Consider the following 17,055-nt stretch of genomic DNA (forward strand, 5'->3'; position numbering starts at 1 on the left):
ACATTATGAAGAAAAAAACTGAGTCACGATATCAAATAAATGGAAGTATCACCATAAGCATAGAAGTCTCACAGAATAAAATCCATAATATTAACCAAAAAGTTACTAAAAGTTTCAATGTTAATGTAGTCTGCCATATTGATTTATTAATTACCTGTTATGATATCCAGTAAATTGTTTTAGGTGTAATAATCTTTATTGTCCAGTGATATCGTGATTGCAGAGTCGTGACTAGCAGTAATGCAACTGGCGGTGACAGAAATGGTCCTGAGTCGCTTTAGTTAGGCCTTGGTACTGGTTCAATACTGAGAAATACTGGTTAAATGCTGACAAATTAAAAGCAATTAAATTAATTCCATACACGGAACAAGAAACCCAGAACTCACGGGCGGGAAGCACAAACCGGAAGCTACACAAGTTGCCATGTGGCAAGGAACTGTGCCAGGGAGCCACACTGTGCCAGGGAGCCATGCCAGGGATTGTGGCAGTGGGACTGTGTGTGTACGTGCTCTTGGGAAATTTCCAAGTAGTTGCATGTAGCAAGCTTCGCTGTGGCGAGAGTTCTACAAAAAAACTGCTTAGGGAAAAGCAAGCCAAGTGGGCAGAGTTGGGAGGCTTTCTGGGTTGTGGACCAGCTAAGCCTTGAGGCCCTTTACCCCACAGGTGCGGAGTCCGAATTCACATGAGTGCCAGATAAAGAAGGACGCTTAAAAGAAATCCCACACTAGCTCAGAATTGAGAATAATAGATGGTTATTTATTTAGGGGAAGACTCACAAATCAGAATCCTCTGCTGAAAGGGAGAACAGCCACTAAATCCCATGGCCAGAAAAGAGGGCGGCTGCATGCTTTACATTGGCATACATAGTATAAGAGGCCACGCCCAAATGGGCAGGTAACTTAAAGGCTACTGGCTGTAGGGTTTTCTACAGCATCTAAACAATTCTCTTTTTAGCTCATCTCATGCAAGCTCATTGTTATAGATAGAAGCTGAAATGTTATGCCTAAAAATTATCGCGGAGGATATTTACACATTCAGGAAAAAATATAAGCAAGCGAAAAATGGGGGAAAATATCATTGCTGATATTTTGGGACCACAAAACAGTTTTATCTCATGGCTTTAATAAATAAATAAACAATTGTAGCCTTTATCTTTTATTCAGTTATTCTCTTCTGTCAATACCCTGACATACAGAAGGGGGCTTATTGTGTTAGCCCTGATGGTACGACTTTTATTTCTGTTAAGCCTGCATTTCTTGTCTTATTTCAAGACTTCTGTCAATATAGGCCCCAGATCCCTGTGCACTGTGTTCTGTGTCAACAAGCACTGCTCAAATGCCAAAGACTGATGCTTTAATTTCTTAAAACAAAATCTGAGAACTCGTTTGTCCCTGATGCTAAGCCACATGAGTAAAGCTTTGTTATGTGTATGGATTTGTGTGGACAAATACTTCTGTATGATTTTCTAAAAACAGAACCAAAAACCTGTGAACTCGGATTGCAACCTATGAAAACATCTACAAATACCCCCTTTTGGCGAGTTTTGGTGTTTCCTTCTACTGGAGAGTAAGGACCGACTGCGTTAGTGTCTAACATTGATACCAGCTTCTTCTGTAGTGACATTTAGGCTGAACAGAAGTGGAAAACTTAATAAACCTAATACTTCTCTCTGAGCTTTAAAGACTGCTAACTCTCCAATGCATAGTAAAACTAAAGCACTTTGTCAAATAACTCAAGCTTTATACCAATCTCTAAGATTAGTTTGACATTCAGAACCTCTGTGGAGTTGCAAAATACACTTCAGCTCACTCTGCGGTTACCGTGCTACGTAATTTGGGTTTAGAAGGTAGGTTTAATTATAAAGGCCAGTATGCTCATATTTTTAGCATTCAATTTTCTTTTTTGTTTGAGATTATAATATAATTATAACATTTCTCTCTTTACTTCCTTCTTTGCCTCCAAAGCCTCCAATAAATCCCTTCTACAAGTTAATGACCTCTTTATTTCTTTGTTATTGTATACATATATGTATATACACACAAGTTTCTCATTGCTTCTCTATTTTTCTATTCCATCACATTTGGATGTCATTGAGAATTTTCTCAAAGGAAATCTGCTTTGTTTTCAAATTTTAATTTTCTAAGGTACATGTAGGAAACAAGCACAACAGGTTCAATATTGTGCTAGGAATTATGAGGAAGTAAAAAGGTGAAAGTATGCTCTTGCTACACTAAGGTTATAGTCATCCATCTAGACTCTATTTTTGAGCCAAGAAATTTTTTTTAACAAATAAATGGTGACTGAGACTCTGCTCACTTTCAAAAATAGAATATAAAATTCTGGTTCTTTAACAGCAGGGTCCTTTCTTCTCTATAAGTTCTCCTTCTTGATAGAAATACCTGTTAGCATTTATAGATTGTTTTCATAGCTAGTCTTAGGGATTTATCCCTTTCTAAATATAAAAAGTAGAAGTTCCATTGACCATAAATATAACTTTATATTTTTCTTTGACTGAACTTCTATTCCAAATCTAATCTCACTGGTGACATAGATAGAATCCTGATTTCTATGTATCCTAACTCCATCCAGGGTTTCTACTACCCTTTTCTCAAAGATTTTTTGATATTGGGTTGACAGGGGAAAGACAGGTAGACACACTTATGCAGCCTCCAGTCTTTGGGGTGAGAAAATATCTTGCCCTCAGCTAGTTCCTATCTAGGTTGACATTTTCTCAGCTCTGTGCTGTCTCAACCTGGGCACAGTGATACACACACTTTCACACTAGAATTTCTCAAGGCTACATGATTCTCAAGTACCTCAGTGATTGCAGAAGCTCTCTGTTTTTAACTCTCTCAACACAACCTCAACTCTAATGATCATTAACGATCCTCAGCTACAACTCTGTACCACATACACTGAGGTTTCCATTCTCAGCTTCCTGTGCCTAAACATATTTAACCCACTCTACTCTGCTACTATCACATCATGATACTTTTTATTGTTGGGGGAGGTTGCTCATTTGTTCCCAGCTGCCCCGACTTGACATGTAAACATTGAAACTATATTAATTGCAACACTGCTTGGACAATAGCTTAGGTGTACTGCTAGCTAGCTCTTATAACTTAAATTAACCCATTTCCATTATTTTATATTTTTAACTTGAGGCTAGAGGTTTAAAGTTCCCAGTCGTCTGTCTTCTTCGGCTGTGGCTCTATGGCATCTTACTTACTCTGCCTTCTTTCTCCCCATATTCAGTTTAGTTTTCTGGCCTAGTTCTATTCTGCCCTGTCATAGGCCAAAGCATCTTCTTTATTCATTAACCAATAAAAAACACATATACAGAAGTCCTACCCATAACACTTATAATCAGAGGTCACTGAAGACATGGTGTTATTCTCTGATGGACTGGCCAGGCTACACCTATACTTCTTAAATAGTCCCAGATTATCTTCCTCTTTCACAATATATGTGCCCTGCTCCAACTCACTCATTTCTTGTTCCCCTATTTGAGCATATGATTTGGCTTCTGTGATTTAATGATTTGACATAACAGAAATGCCTTCAAATCCATTAGGTACACCATAGCAAGAATCACTATTTTTAAATGGCTTTGGCATCATGACAAATTCTCTTTGAAAAGAACGCCAGCTAATACATCAACAAAGCATCCCAGACGCTCACAGTAACCCTGCAGCATACGTATAATAGGTTCTTTATGAAAGTTGAGCTTGGTTTTCTCAAGGTCATGAGCCCAGAAGTGAACAGCCTTGGAGCTGGATCAGGATCCTGTGTTCACGGGCCTTCAGCTCTTAACCTCAGCAGCTTTACTGTTCTAAATTCTATGAAATTCGCATTTTCTTACTTAAGTTATTCTGACTTCACTTAGTAGGAAGATAATGTTCAAGCTTCTTATCATCTTTGACTAGTTAGTATCTCTTTTGTATATTGGGGTTATGTTTAGAGATTTCGTAGCTTGACATTTCAGTCAGATCCAAATCCCTGCTGTTAGTTTTAAGATGTGATGTTTCTTTTGTACTCTGTGTTTAATCTACAGACTTTATTTTGATAACATTAAAATAGTTTTTGATGTAAAGTTTTAATAAGAATACTATCTTACTTTCCCCTGGTGCCATGCCCTTATATCTCCATTTTTCTCTTCCATGAAGCATTCATGCAAATTTTTTAATTCTCTTTTCCAATAGTGTTCCTAACTAATGTTGCTACTGCTCAGTAAACAAACATATTTGGGAGAAGGATTCCCCATTCACTGTAGTCTTCCAACTTTGGGCTCACCCCTGGCTTCAAGGGAGTTTGAAAGCAAAATAGCAATCAATGAGTTACATCTTTAACTCATGGACTAAAATCTAGATGGTTTTTCTAGTGTTTTAAATATTTGTGATTGGAAATAGGTATGTGAAAAAGCCAAGATAGAATGCTTTCTTCTTTCTACTTTGTGTCCAACTAAGTTTTTGGAAGTGTAGGAAGAAGTTAACAGAAGGAAGAACATGCAGAAAGAAAAAACTAGTGGAAGGAGAATGAAGAATAGAAAAGGAGAGGCAGAATATAATGGAGAAAAAGAAGAGAAGGCAAGGAAATGTGGGAAGGAGGACAAAGCAAAAAAAAACTGAAAATAGTTATGGATTGGAAAATCATAGAATTCCAGCCATTAAACCCACACTCTGTGAGTGGGTAGGAAGGGTATAAGAGTGTAAAGTGTGTGTGTATAAATATTCACTATAAAGAACACTGCAGCACATAAAATCTCAACAAGTGAATGTAATTGTATATTAGGTTGTGGGTAAGTATTTTCAGAGGTGTGTGGTTAGCATCAGTTGTCAACTTGCTAGGATATGAATCACCTAGGAGTCAAGTCTTCAGACATATCTGTGAGAAATTTTTTAGCATTTGTCCATTGTTTGGGGGGAAGAGACACATTAAATGAGGACATCACCATTCCCTGTGCTTGAATCCTGTGTACATCAATCCCTGTTTCTAGATAATAGATGCAACGTGGCTTTCTGGTTGAAGCTCCTGTTATCATGCCTCCTTCACATGATGAACTAAACTCTGGGGCTCCAGACTGAAAGAATCTCTCTTCCTTCCTTCCTTCCTTCCTTCCTTCCTTCCTTCCTTCCTTCCTTCCTTCCTTCCTTTCTTTTCTTTCATTTTGTTTTTTTTGTTTGTTTGTTTTTTGAGACAGGGTTTCACTTTGGCTTTGGAGCTGTCCTGGAACTAGCTCTTGTACACTAGGCTGGCCTTGAACTCAGAGATCCACCGCCTTGCCTCCCGAGTTCTTGGTTATTAAAGGTGTGTGCCACCAAGGCCCGGTGAAAGAATCTTATTTTTTAATTATTTTATTTGAGATGTTCTTTTATCTAATTTTGTCACAACAACATGTAAAGGAACTATGACAAGATATTTTTCTGAAGAAGATTGTGGCTGTGGATCCAGGGTTGCCTTTTAAGAGAATAATATTAACGTCTGAGGAATTAGAAGTTATAATCCCACACTAGCTCAGAATTGAGAATAAAAGAGGGTTATTTAGGTAGGGGTAGACTCACAGATCACAATCCTCTGCTGGAACGGGGAACAGCAGTCAAATCCCGCAACCGGATGCTCGCCTTATATTGGCATAAATAGCATAAGAGGCCACGTCCAAGTGGGCAGGTGACTTAAAGGCTACTGGCGGTAGGAATTCCTACAGCACAATGGTCTGTATTGAAGATGTCCTGAGGTTGGGGTATTTCATATGAGGCATTCCCAGTTTCATTTGTCATTAAGGTAGATAGAGTGCCCTGTAAAATGTATGCTGTAATGTATTTGAGACAACAGAAAATTATATGTATCTACTATGGCCGCTTGGTATTTGGGGTGGCAGTAATACAACAGTTTTAAATACCAAGTCCCAGCTCTCAAGGCCTTACTTGCTGGCAGCAGAGAAAGTTCATTTCTGACCCTTAATCTGGATTAAAATGTATAGTTCAGCAAATATATCTAAAATTCTGGAGCTAACTAATGCATTCTGCTCATGAATAAACAATGACAGCCTCTTAGTGACAGGTGTGTTCATTCATCCTGCAGTCATTTAGGCACCAGCTAAATAAGCCTGGGCCAAATACTCTGGAAGACACAATAGAGTGCCTACATTTCTACATTAGAAGCATCTGTGTAATGTAGGTGGGTCTTCTTTCTGTGCGTTGCTTTCATTGGTTAATTAATAAAGAAACTGCTTGGCCTGATAGGTCAGAACATAGGTGGGTGGAGCAAACAGAACAGAATGCTGGGAAGAAGGCAGAGGCAGGCAGTTGCCATGAAGCTCTGGCCCAAGATGGACATAGGTTAGAATCTTCCCGGTAAGCCACCACTTCGTGGTGCTACACAGATTATTAGAAATGGGTTGAATCAATATGTAAGAGCTAGCCAATAAGAGGTTGGAACTAATGGGCCAGACAGTATTTAAAAGAATACAGTTTCCATGTAATTATTATTTCAGGTGTAAAGTTAGCCGTGCAGGAGCCGGGCGGGATGAAAAGCAGGCCTGCTTGCCTCATCACTACATTTGTGAAAAAAAATTAGATACTTTCAAAGATTCTTATTTAATGAGGAAAAAGCTCACCCTAGAAATATGTACTGTTAACATATACACTGCAGGCAATTGCTTATAGAAAGGGATTTTGGAAATAGTGCCTTAGAAAAGACCAAGAAAAGTAGATATGAATCGTAGTCATAGGATTTTTACAACTTCTGAAACTTCTAATTAGATTTTCTTCTAACATTTGAAGAGGTAATTGAGATCACTTCCTGTTTCAGTTCAATGGAACTATAAAGTAATGTCACTGATGTTTTCAGGCACACTGAAAGTGGCTGCAGGATATTCCCAAACCACAGTTTCTAAAATAGTCACTGTACTGTATTTTCAAGGTGACTACATTAAATTAGGAAAGTTTTTGTTCTAGTACCAAGACTAGTATGCATGAAGCCTTGGTATTTTGTTGCTCTTATTTATATACTATAAAATGTCCTGCTATGTTATCCTGACTAGTCTGGAACTTAGTATGTAGACCAGGCTGGTCTTGAACTCACAGTGATACACCTGCCTCTGCTTCCCACGTACTGTGGTCAAAGGTGTGGTGCGCCATATACAGGGAAGTTCTGAGTTTGATCTCCAGAATGTCATACAACTGGATAAAAGTCTAGAGTACAGGACCAAACAGCAAGCTACTTTATCGAAGTTCTCCATCCTGATCCACTAGACAATCAATTCACTCCACCTTCACTCTTCCCATCCCTTTGTAGTTAGTATATGTATATTTCTACTGGGTCCTTCAGAAGTCTCTTGAGGAACAACTGTGAGTTCCCCATCTCAGGAGCATCGGGTTCAGCTGGGAACTTGTTAAAAGTGTACAGTTTCTGGACAGCTCAGACTTACAGAATCTAATTCTATATTTAACAAGATCTCTGGATAATTCATATGCACATTAACCATGAAAAGCACCCATCCATGATACTTGTCAAGCTTATATGGGATGAACATTTACTTCCTTTAAAGATGTAAGAGCCAGGGAGAATATTAGGTATTAAGAGAGAAATAGAAAATTGTTGATCTCGTTGGAACTGCCAAAAAAAATTTGGAATCTATAATAATTAGATTATTAAATAACAGCTTTATTCTCGAGAATCATTTTTGCTTGGTCCTGAATATAAATTATTTAATAATAATAATAATAATAACAACGCTTAATTCCTACACATATTTGTTTGCATATTACATTGTATCTTTAAACTGGCATGGTTTCAGCAGAAATGATTGCAGTACATAGCATTTCTTAAGGATTAATGATGTTAGAAGAAATAGCTGGCTTGAGACAGAAAAACCTAAAGCAATTAATCTGTCAAATTATTAATTCTTAACACATGCCTTATGTTGAAGCTGCTGTTGCTTCATCCACAGAGCACAGGGGGCAGAAAATCCAAGTTGCATTTCTATAGATATTTCCTCATGCTCTCGGCAGCTTCATTTTGTTTTTTTTGCTACTATTTTCTGGAGGCTTTCATAGGGAACCACTGCTTTGTTCATTAACCTTTCAAATTGCTTACGGTTTGCCGCACACAGTGCAGTATGATCTATTGCTGCTACCTCAGGATTTCATTTACTTCACCACACTACCCCTTCTGCATGCTAGAAATGTACTGTCAATTCTATACTCATTATGCAAATACTACACCTAGGCACTATTATTCTGACTTCCATTAGCTCTACTCCCCCATTAGTTGGACCTCCTGTGAATAGGAAGTGTCAAATTACATATGTAGATTTGTGGATGGGGTGGGTGGGCTAGACTGAGTGGTCTCCTGCAGAGTCAGCAGAAAATAATTGTATTTCAATCTAACACTACATTCTTTATGCTCTAATATGACAGTTCTAATACACTCTCTCAAGAAAAAATGTTCAGCCTGCGAGTCTTAGGAATCAGCCTACAAAATAATGTGTTTACAAAGCCGGCAGACATCTCTCTGCAAAACACATACTTTCTTTCCTCTGTCTGCTCAACTGTTTAAAAGTGGAAACATGTCTTAAATAAAGCTATGTGCCCGTGAGTGCAATAAAATGTGTTGAATGTACTCCAGACCTTCTAAATTTCTCTTTCTTTGTTTTCAAAATGGGCATATCTTCTGTCTGCATGTCCATATGCTAAATCACTCTTTTCAAAACATCGACCTTCAAATGTAAACTACCTTAATAAGGATGTTACTGTTTCCTTACTTTTCTTTCCAAATGAGTTGGTTTAGGCATATCATTAAGTAATGCCAAACAAATCTAAGAGTATTTTGATGAAATATTTTCCCTTCTGCCCAACCTATCATACTAAATCCCTCTTATTCTAGTCACCCCGCTTTTAGTGTAGGGTAAAATCCAAAGATTTTCCATCAATGAACACTCATGAGCAGAGAGAGCAAACAAATCTTCTGATTGCCCCCTATCAATCACTGTCCATTCACAGAGTGATGCACAGTATATAAAATATCTTTTCTCATTAAATGTATTTATAGGGTTGAGTTTAATAGAATGGCAAGGAACTTAAAATATTTTAAATTAATTTCTCATTGTTTTCAATGTGAGTTGACAGATATGGTTCAAATCTCTAGAAATAAATCAGTCATTGAAAGCAGCAACTAATGGGGCCTTGGGAGAGAGTTGAAGGGGAGGGGAGAGGCAGGGAGGGGACTAGAGAAAAATATAGAGATCAATAAAAATCAATAAAAGAAGAAAGTAAAAGTAAAAAAAGTAGTAACTAAAATGTAGTGCATGATTCAAAACATGATTTCTGCAAAAGTCAAAGGAACATACTTCAGTTTCTACAAGACTTCTGCTGCACAGCAAACCCACGCCTGTGAACACACACATATTTCTGAGCACCTATTTTGTGCTATATGTACATAAGCCCACTAGCATCCATATGAGCAGTTCTTTTGGCTCGAACTAGGTTATAATGGTTCTAGACTTGTAGAGTGGGCATGGATTCAATTACTAAACCTTTATATAGCTGTATTCCATTTCAAGGGCAATAGAAAGATTTCGTGCAGTATGTAAAAACAAAATACATTATAGATTATATTTATGTTAAAATCTTCATGGAAAGTATATGCATTGGCCATGTATGAGATTTGAGGGAAGGGAAAATTTTGATGGCATAAAAATACTGCAAATTAGAGCAGCTGGTCATATACGTCAGACATGGGGCATTTAGTACATTTTAAAACAGAGTCTTCAACAACCTTAAGAAGTCTTTGATTTGTGTGTACTTTTCCCCCAGTTCAATAGATTTCATCAACATTTTTTATTTGCTGACGTCCAGGGATATTGATCTAAACATATTTTATCACTAAAAGCAGACAGTGTATTTAAGCATCCAATGATTTTGTTTTAAATGTGGTTTTATCTATGAGTCATTTCTTCACAATGCATACTTGTTAGTACTGCATGAAGCAATGATTTCTTGGCATTCAATGAAAGCTCAGTGTTAGAAATATTAGATTCTGACCTAATAGACTCCTATTTTACAGCCACAAATTGGAGACTTCTGCAAATCCTGAACATTAAATTGGCCTATAATTGACAGAATTCTGAAGTAAATATTTTAAGTAATGTATTTTTTTAGTCAATATAATTCTCTAAATATATTATTAAATCAAATTAAATTGTTCATTAATGAACTCACAGACTAGCTTGGTCAAATAAGTATTAGTTTTATATATTTAGGATTGACTTCATCAAATACATACTGAGTTTATTTATAATTATTAGTTTATCTTATGACCATTTTCAGATCCCACATTTTCTTCCTAATCATTATTTGGGAGAAACTTCATGAATATTTTTCTGAATGCCTTTTTTAACCAATATTTTACTCTATAAATTATAGTATAATTACATTAGTTTCCCCCTTTCCTCTCTTCTTGTTAAGCCTTCATGTACCTTGCTCTTTCTCTAATCATGACTTTTCTTTGAATTATTATTACATATATAAATATATGTATATATACTTGCATGTTTGTATATATGTAAATTCTAAATATAACCTACTCGGTCTAAATAATGTTACCTTTGTCTCAGGGCTCACGACTTAGTATTGGATAACCAGTTAGCGATTCTTTTCTGGGAAGTTCGTTTCTCCTGTTCTCCGCATGCAGTTGCCCATAGTTCTTTTCTAGGGTTGAGACCACACAGCTTTCTCTCTTTCATGCTGGCATGTTCGCTGGTGGTGAGGTTCAGTGTTTGCTTATGCGGACTATGCTGATGAAACTTCATTGTTGCAACCTACCTGACATTTCTAGGAGATCAAACTTCATGGTGAACTTCCTGTTTCTATTCTTCCAACCATTACATCCCTCTTATCATATAATACCTGAGCCTTGTGGGCAGGAAATATCTTGTAAATGTATCAGTTGGGACTGATTACCCTAGAATCTCTTGTTCTCTGGATTTTGATCATTTGTGGTGTTCTCCAGTAGTCTCCAAGTGTGGAAAAGAGAAGTTTATTTGATGAGGGGTGAGAACTATACTTATCTATGGATATAACTATAAATATTTGGAATGTAGTTGGAATTTATGATGTTCTAGTAAAGTGGTGTTTGTAGTTTTTCCTCTGTGATACATGACCTCACTAGTTTTGGCAGTTGATTATATTTTCAGTACCATACATGGTTTCCCTCTTGTGGAGTGGGTCTTAAGTTCAATCGCAGCTCTGTTGCTTGTGCCAAGGTATGTGCACCACTACTGCATTACTGGACTTCTTATATCATAGTTACTGTTGTTGTGGTTCATATGTATCAGATCTAATTAGAACTATTGTTTGTTTCTTTCATTTTGGATCATTCAGGGCACCTTCTGGTACTATGAAAGTTATGGTACTACTCTTGGAGGAGGCTTTCAAGGCAGATCCAGTTCCGGTCTTCTGGCCCTGTATCTGAAGATCATGGAGTTTTAAGTAAGGAGGGCAGAGAAATAAAAACATAGAAGAATGGAAGATGATAAAAATAACAGTATGTGTATCTAAAAATTCATAAGGAATCATATTATTTATCTGCCTAAAATTACATTTAAGTCTGTATATACAGACTTATGTGTACATATATACATATGCATATACATATGTATATACATATACATATGCAATTTAAATATAATTTCCCATATGGGTGAACAAAGCACCCCCAAGATCCATAAACTATCCCCCCAAAAAAAACCGACATGAGAACCCCCCCTTTGAATTGTCAGCCAGTTTTTCCTGAGAGACACCCAAAATATTATAGGCTATTGCTTTTGTTCTTGGTCCTCACCCAGAGGTGGGAGGTAATTTCTTATTGGTATATAAATTTATGTTTTAAGATGAAATTTAGAAGCGATTAGTATTGGAGGGATAAATCCTGAGTGGAAACAGTTCTGTAACATCTAGGTGTCTGAAATTTTGAATTAACCAACTATATAACAAACATTGATATTGTTATAATTTGAGAACTCACTAATGATTATTTAGTATATGTGGACAGAATATGGACAACAGAATGAAAACAATTTCTGAACTTCAATATAATAAAGCTAAGAAAATCAATTAATCAGTTTCTTTGTTTACATGACTTTAAGATTAGTTTGTAGTGATATTCCAATGTGATGTGTGATTTTTTTTTGTATCAGCAATATAACTTAAGTTGTAACACAGAAGACAAGATAGCAACTAAGAAGGAGAAGTAAACAAGGTGGTAACTTGTCTTCTATAAAACATTCAAGCAATATTCTGACAGACCATTAAGAGATTTTACCTTGGAAAAAATTACTTTACTAATTCATGATAAGATGAAAGTCCATGACAAAACATTCCTGAAGCCAAAATTTTCTGATTGCTATTCATTGATTTGCTTATTGTGATATTTGCTAGCAATTGTTAACCTGAAAGGTCTAAAACCATGTAAGTATCAAACCTTGTGGCATGCTTGTGAGGAAGTTTCTAAATTGGGTTGTTTGCAAGGAAACACCCTAAACAAGGGAGGTCTTATTTCATTATCGGGCTTGATAGGCTCCATAAAAGTGGTAAATGGAGTGAATATCAGTGTTCATCTTTCCCTGCTTCCTGATTTCAAGCACAGTATGATCAGCAACTTCATGCTCCTGCCAACATAACTCTCCCACCATGATGAGCATATCTCAAAATTATGAGACAAAATAAATTCTTTCTTTATTAAGATGTTTTATGTTGTTTTGGTACTGCAAAAAAGTAACTGTTAAGAATACAGGAAAGATAAAAGTCAGAAGTAGGGCCATTGTTGAGAAAAACTTGGCCATGTAGTTTAAATCTTTGGAACTTGTTTGTAGGAAGAATGTAAAAGAATAGGCTAAGGTGACATAAACAAAATGTAATGGGTCATTCTTGTTGGGGTTTGGAATTTCATAGTGCTTAAGAACCCAGATCATGAGATATTAGAATGAGGATGGATAATAGGCACAGTGTTGAGAACTAGGGTAGAGGCAACTCTTTTACATCCTGTTAAAAAAAATATGGTGACATTCTGCTCTTGTTTTTAGAACTTGAACAAGGTTTAACTGCTAATTTGTGGATTAAAATTTGTTTTGCAGAGGAAATGTCAAGAGAGGACAGCATTCAGAATGGGTTATGGTTAGTGTTTATACCTCTTATCCAAGTCTAATGGGAGAAAGAACAAAAAATGGAGGAAAAGTAGGTGAAATGGTATTATTTTCTAGGGAAAGGAATTGATTTAAAGTTATACATAGGGAGGCTGAGAAATAGTTGTATTTGTAGAAGAGACTGTCACCATCAAAAGGAAATCTGAAATTTTGCACTAGGGCATTAGGAAGGGTGTTTTGAAGGCAGGCAAGACAGAACACATAAAAGGTTCCATCTTGTGAAAATGCAGATTCATTTGAAGAAAGATAACCTAACTAAGAATTCTGCCAAGATGTTCTCTGTCAGAAAACAACTTCTTAAGCATACAAAGTCCTCTATAACTTTGGTTCAAGAGGTTCAGGTTACATCTCAACCTGGCAGCAGTGTCAAACTGCCTCCGATTTTGCAGGTATGAAAGGTTCAAGATTGAGATTGTCATGTTGTCTGACATGAAAGTTACAAAGAGAAGCCAGAGCAAGGTAATGTGAGGTGGGGGTCAGTGTACTTAAAAAAGCAACCTAAGAAGTCATTGGGTAAAACTGTGAAAGTGAAGCTTTTTGGTGGGACATTCACCAAAAAGGGATGCTGGGCAAAGATAAAACTGTCTTAAGAAAGAGGTTTGAGCTGGAAGCCCAGGGCTTCTGAAGCCACTTGAACCTGGACAAATCCATTATGAACCCCATATGACAGACACCGAATAGCAGGAAGTGCTGTCTGCCCTGATGCTTTTTTTGCCTAACTTTGGTCAGTTTTTCCTAGCTATGTTCTCTTTCTTCTTTTGAATCGAGAATGTTTACTCTTATCCATTGTATACTGAAATACTCATGTAGTTTATCTTTCTATGTTATAGCGACTCACAGCAAATTGCCCAAACCTCCACCTCCACTTTAAAATGGTGCTATGAAACTGAAAACTGTGGGAACATTTAAGATCGGATAGAATAAACTTTGAATTATAAAATGGTGATGAGCTCCCGAGGACAAGAGGTGAAAGTTGATGACCTGAGAGTAGCACATCTGGGTGTTAAAATGACCAATGCAGACTTGTGATAATGTTAATTGTTAATTTGAACAATCTAGTATCACGTAGAAAACAAAGCAATGGGCATTCTGTGAGGGAGTTTCTAGACTGGGTAAATGAGGTGGCATGACCCATTTGAAATTCTGTTGGCTGGGATTCCTGACTGAATAAAAGGAGAAGGCAGACTGAGTACTGCTTTCATCTTTCTGTTTTGTAACTGCTGGCTTAATGGGACTAAGTGCCTCATGTTTCTGCTGCCATGCCTTCTCTGCTATGAGGGACTGCACTGTAAACCTGGTAGTCAAAATAACTCTTTCCTTAAGTGGATTTTTGTTGTGTATTTTGTCATAGAAATGAGGAAAGTGGCTAATACTCTAAACCTTGTAATTCAGCAATCATTGCATGTACACAAAACAATGGGTGTTTGACCATATAGTACAGAAACAACTGAATTAAAATAATTAATTAATGATGTATAGATACGTTCCTAAGCAATTTTTATCAGGGAAAAAGCAATGAGGTTTGATCTACTATGTAGTAGATAAAATACTAAGAATGTTTGGTTTAAAAAGGCCTGCGGATAGTGAGTACGACATGCTTATGTAGTTTCCAATATATTAGGCATTCTAAGTATTTTGTCATATATAAAGATAGTTAGATATGTCTTTGATCCCAATTTACAAAGTAATGAGATTTTTAACATAAAAATTCTTGAAATCATGGCTGGAGAAATGGGTCAGTATTAAGAGTGTTTATTTTTCTTCCAAAGGATCCAAGTTCAGTACCCAGCACCTGCATGGGGTGGCTCAACCTCCTACAGGGGTTCAGATATCCTTTGTTGTTCCCTGTGATCACCACATTCATGTGCATATACTCATACACTACACACAATTAAAAATAAAACAAAAATCCTATTTAGTCACTGAAATAATCAGGATGAAATCTCTAAGTCAAACTGCATTATTTTGTTGGTAGATTATTCTGTGTGTGTGCTTTTGTTGATCGGCCCACAGAGCAACACTTAGGCTCAGATAGTTTGATGACCCATGGTAGATAGTAGGAGACTTGCTCTTATGTAACATTTATATGTGAAGGACAGAAAACAATGAGTAAACAAATTAATGAAAATAATACTTACAAATTTGTTAATTAATGCTATGAATTTAATTGCCAAAGTAAATAATGGGAAGTGAGCAGAGAAACACCAGGTTTGGCACCAAGCAGACATCACTGGAATCTGTGACCTAGTTAAGAAAGAAAACACTGTACTTATAATGAGTTTGAACTCTCTAACAAGCAATATGCAAGCTAAGGAGTCACAAAATTACTTTTGACACATGAAGTAAATCTACAAACATAAATGTAGATGATAAAACTTAATGGCTCTGTAGAGGATGTTGCAGGGGTCAATGCTCTCTTTTAATGAACCATTAACAGTTAAAGATATGTATTAAAATGATGCTAAGATTAGGATATAGCACAAGGAATAAGAAAATTTAATGACCAAATTAATATTCTTGCTACAGGGTCCATTATTTGACAAAACCCTGGTCCATAAGTGAGAGACTATATCAGGTCAAGCCATATCAGGCAGAGCTTCAGGAGAAAAAAAAATCAAGACAGCCAAAATCTGAACAATGGAAGATAGAAAGATGCCTGATAATGTTTGCTCCTTAAAGAAATCATGTCCCATTTCTGTAATAATGAGGTGGATTTAGTCTCACAGTAATATCATATTCACTTACTGAATTTTAAGGAGAAAGAGAATTCAAGACAAAATAAAAAGGTATTCATTCAACCATGTATTTAATAAACAACTATTGAATGATAATCTATTGTATTTACCCATAAAATAAAGCTTAAGTTTTAGAAACAAACAATAAGATACCTTATGTTTGATTATGTCTAAATAATTATAAAAATAGATAAATTAACTATGTACCAAGCTTGGCAGTTTCACTTGTCTGTTATGGGCTCCTAAACGCATATAAGTGTTTCAGAGTTCAAGGCTATGTGCCGAGAAATTCTCAGACCATCCTAAACTTTTGCTAAGTAGGTGGCTACATTTTTACATTTTTGCATAGTGTAGCCTGGCTATGACTATTTTTGTAATTGAGAAAAATGCTTAAGATGAAAACAGCAATTTGGGAGTGTCTTATTTGTATTCATTTTTTTCAGTATATATTTAAGATTAAATTATTTTAAAATAAACAAATGAGTAGGGTAAAATATAATATAATAGACCAAAGAAATGTTGCTCTCATGGACAACATTTGTTAGACTCCCATTTCAAATGCATGTTCAGGCTTTATTTACACAAAGTAGATAACTCTGGGTTTAGGAAAAAATATTAGATACCATAAATTTTTAATTAAAATACATGTAAAAGGAAACACTACTAAACTAAAATGTGAAAAAGCTGGTGTATTTCATTAGTTATATAGTCAATATTCACAGAGTTATCAATGCAGAACGTCATATAGATATCCTTTATAGCCTTCGGGTCAAGGGATATAGAGAATTTAACTACATAGTTAGGAAGGACCAAGGATGAAAATAGAAAACAGCTTCTTGTGTATTATAATGTAATTACATTTATTATTTCCCTCTTAAATATCCTTCCTTGCTGTCTTTAATTTCCTGCCTCATTTTTTGTTATTACATACATCTATATATATGCATATATGTGTTTATATATGTGTGTATACACATATATTTTATTATTACATGCATCTATGATATATGTGTATATGTGTTTGTATATTCATATATACATACCCATTTATACAAATATTTCTAAATGTAACTTGCTCAAATTGAATAATATTATTTGTATGTTTGACTTCAGGTTTAA

This window comes from Myodes glareolus, chromosome 15 (assembly GCF_982192425.1).
Source record: "Myodes glareolus chromosome 15, mMyoGla1.1, whole genome shotgun sequence".
Classification (NCBI taxonomy): Eukaryota; Metazoa; Chordata; class Mammalia; order Rodentia; family Cricetidae; genus Myodes; species Myodes glareolus.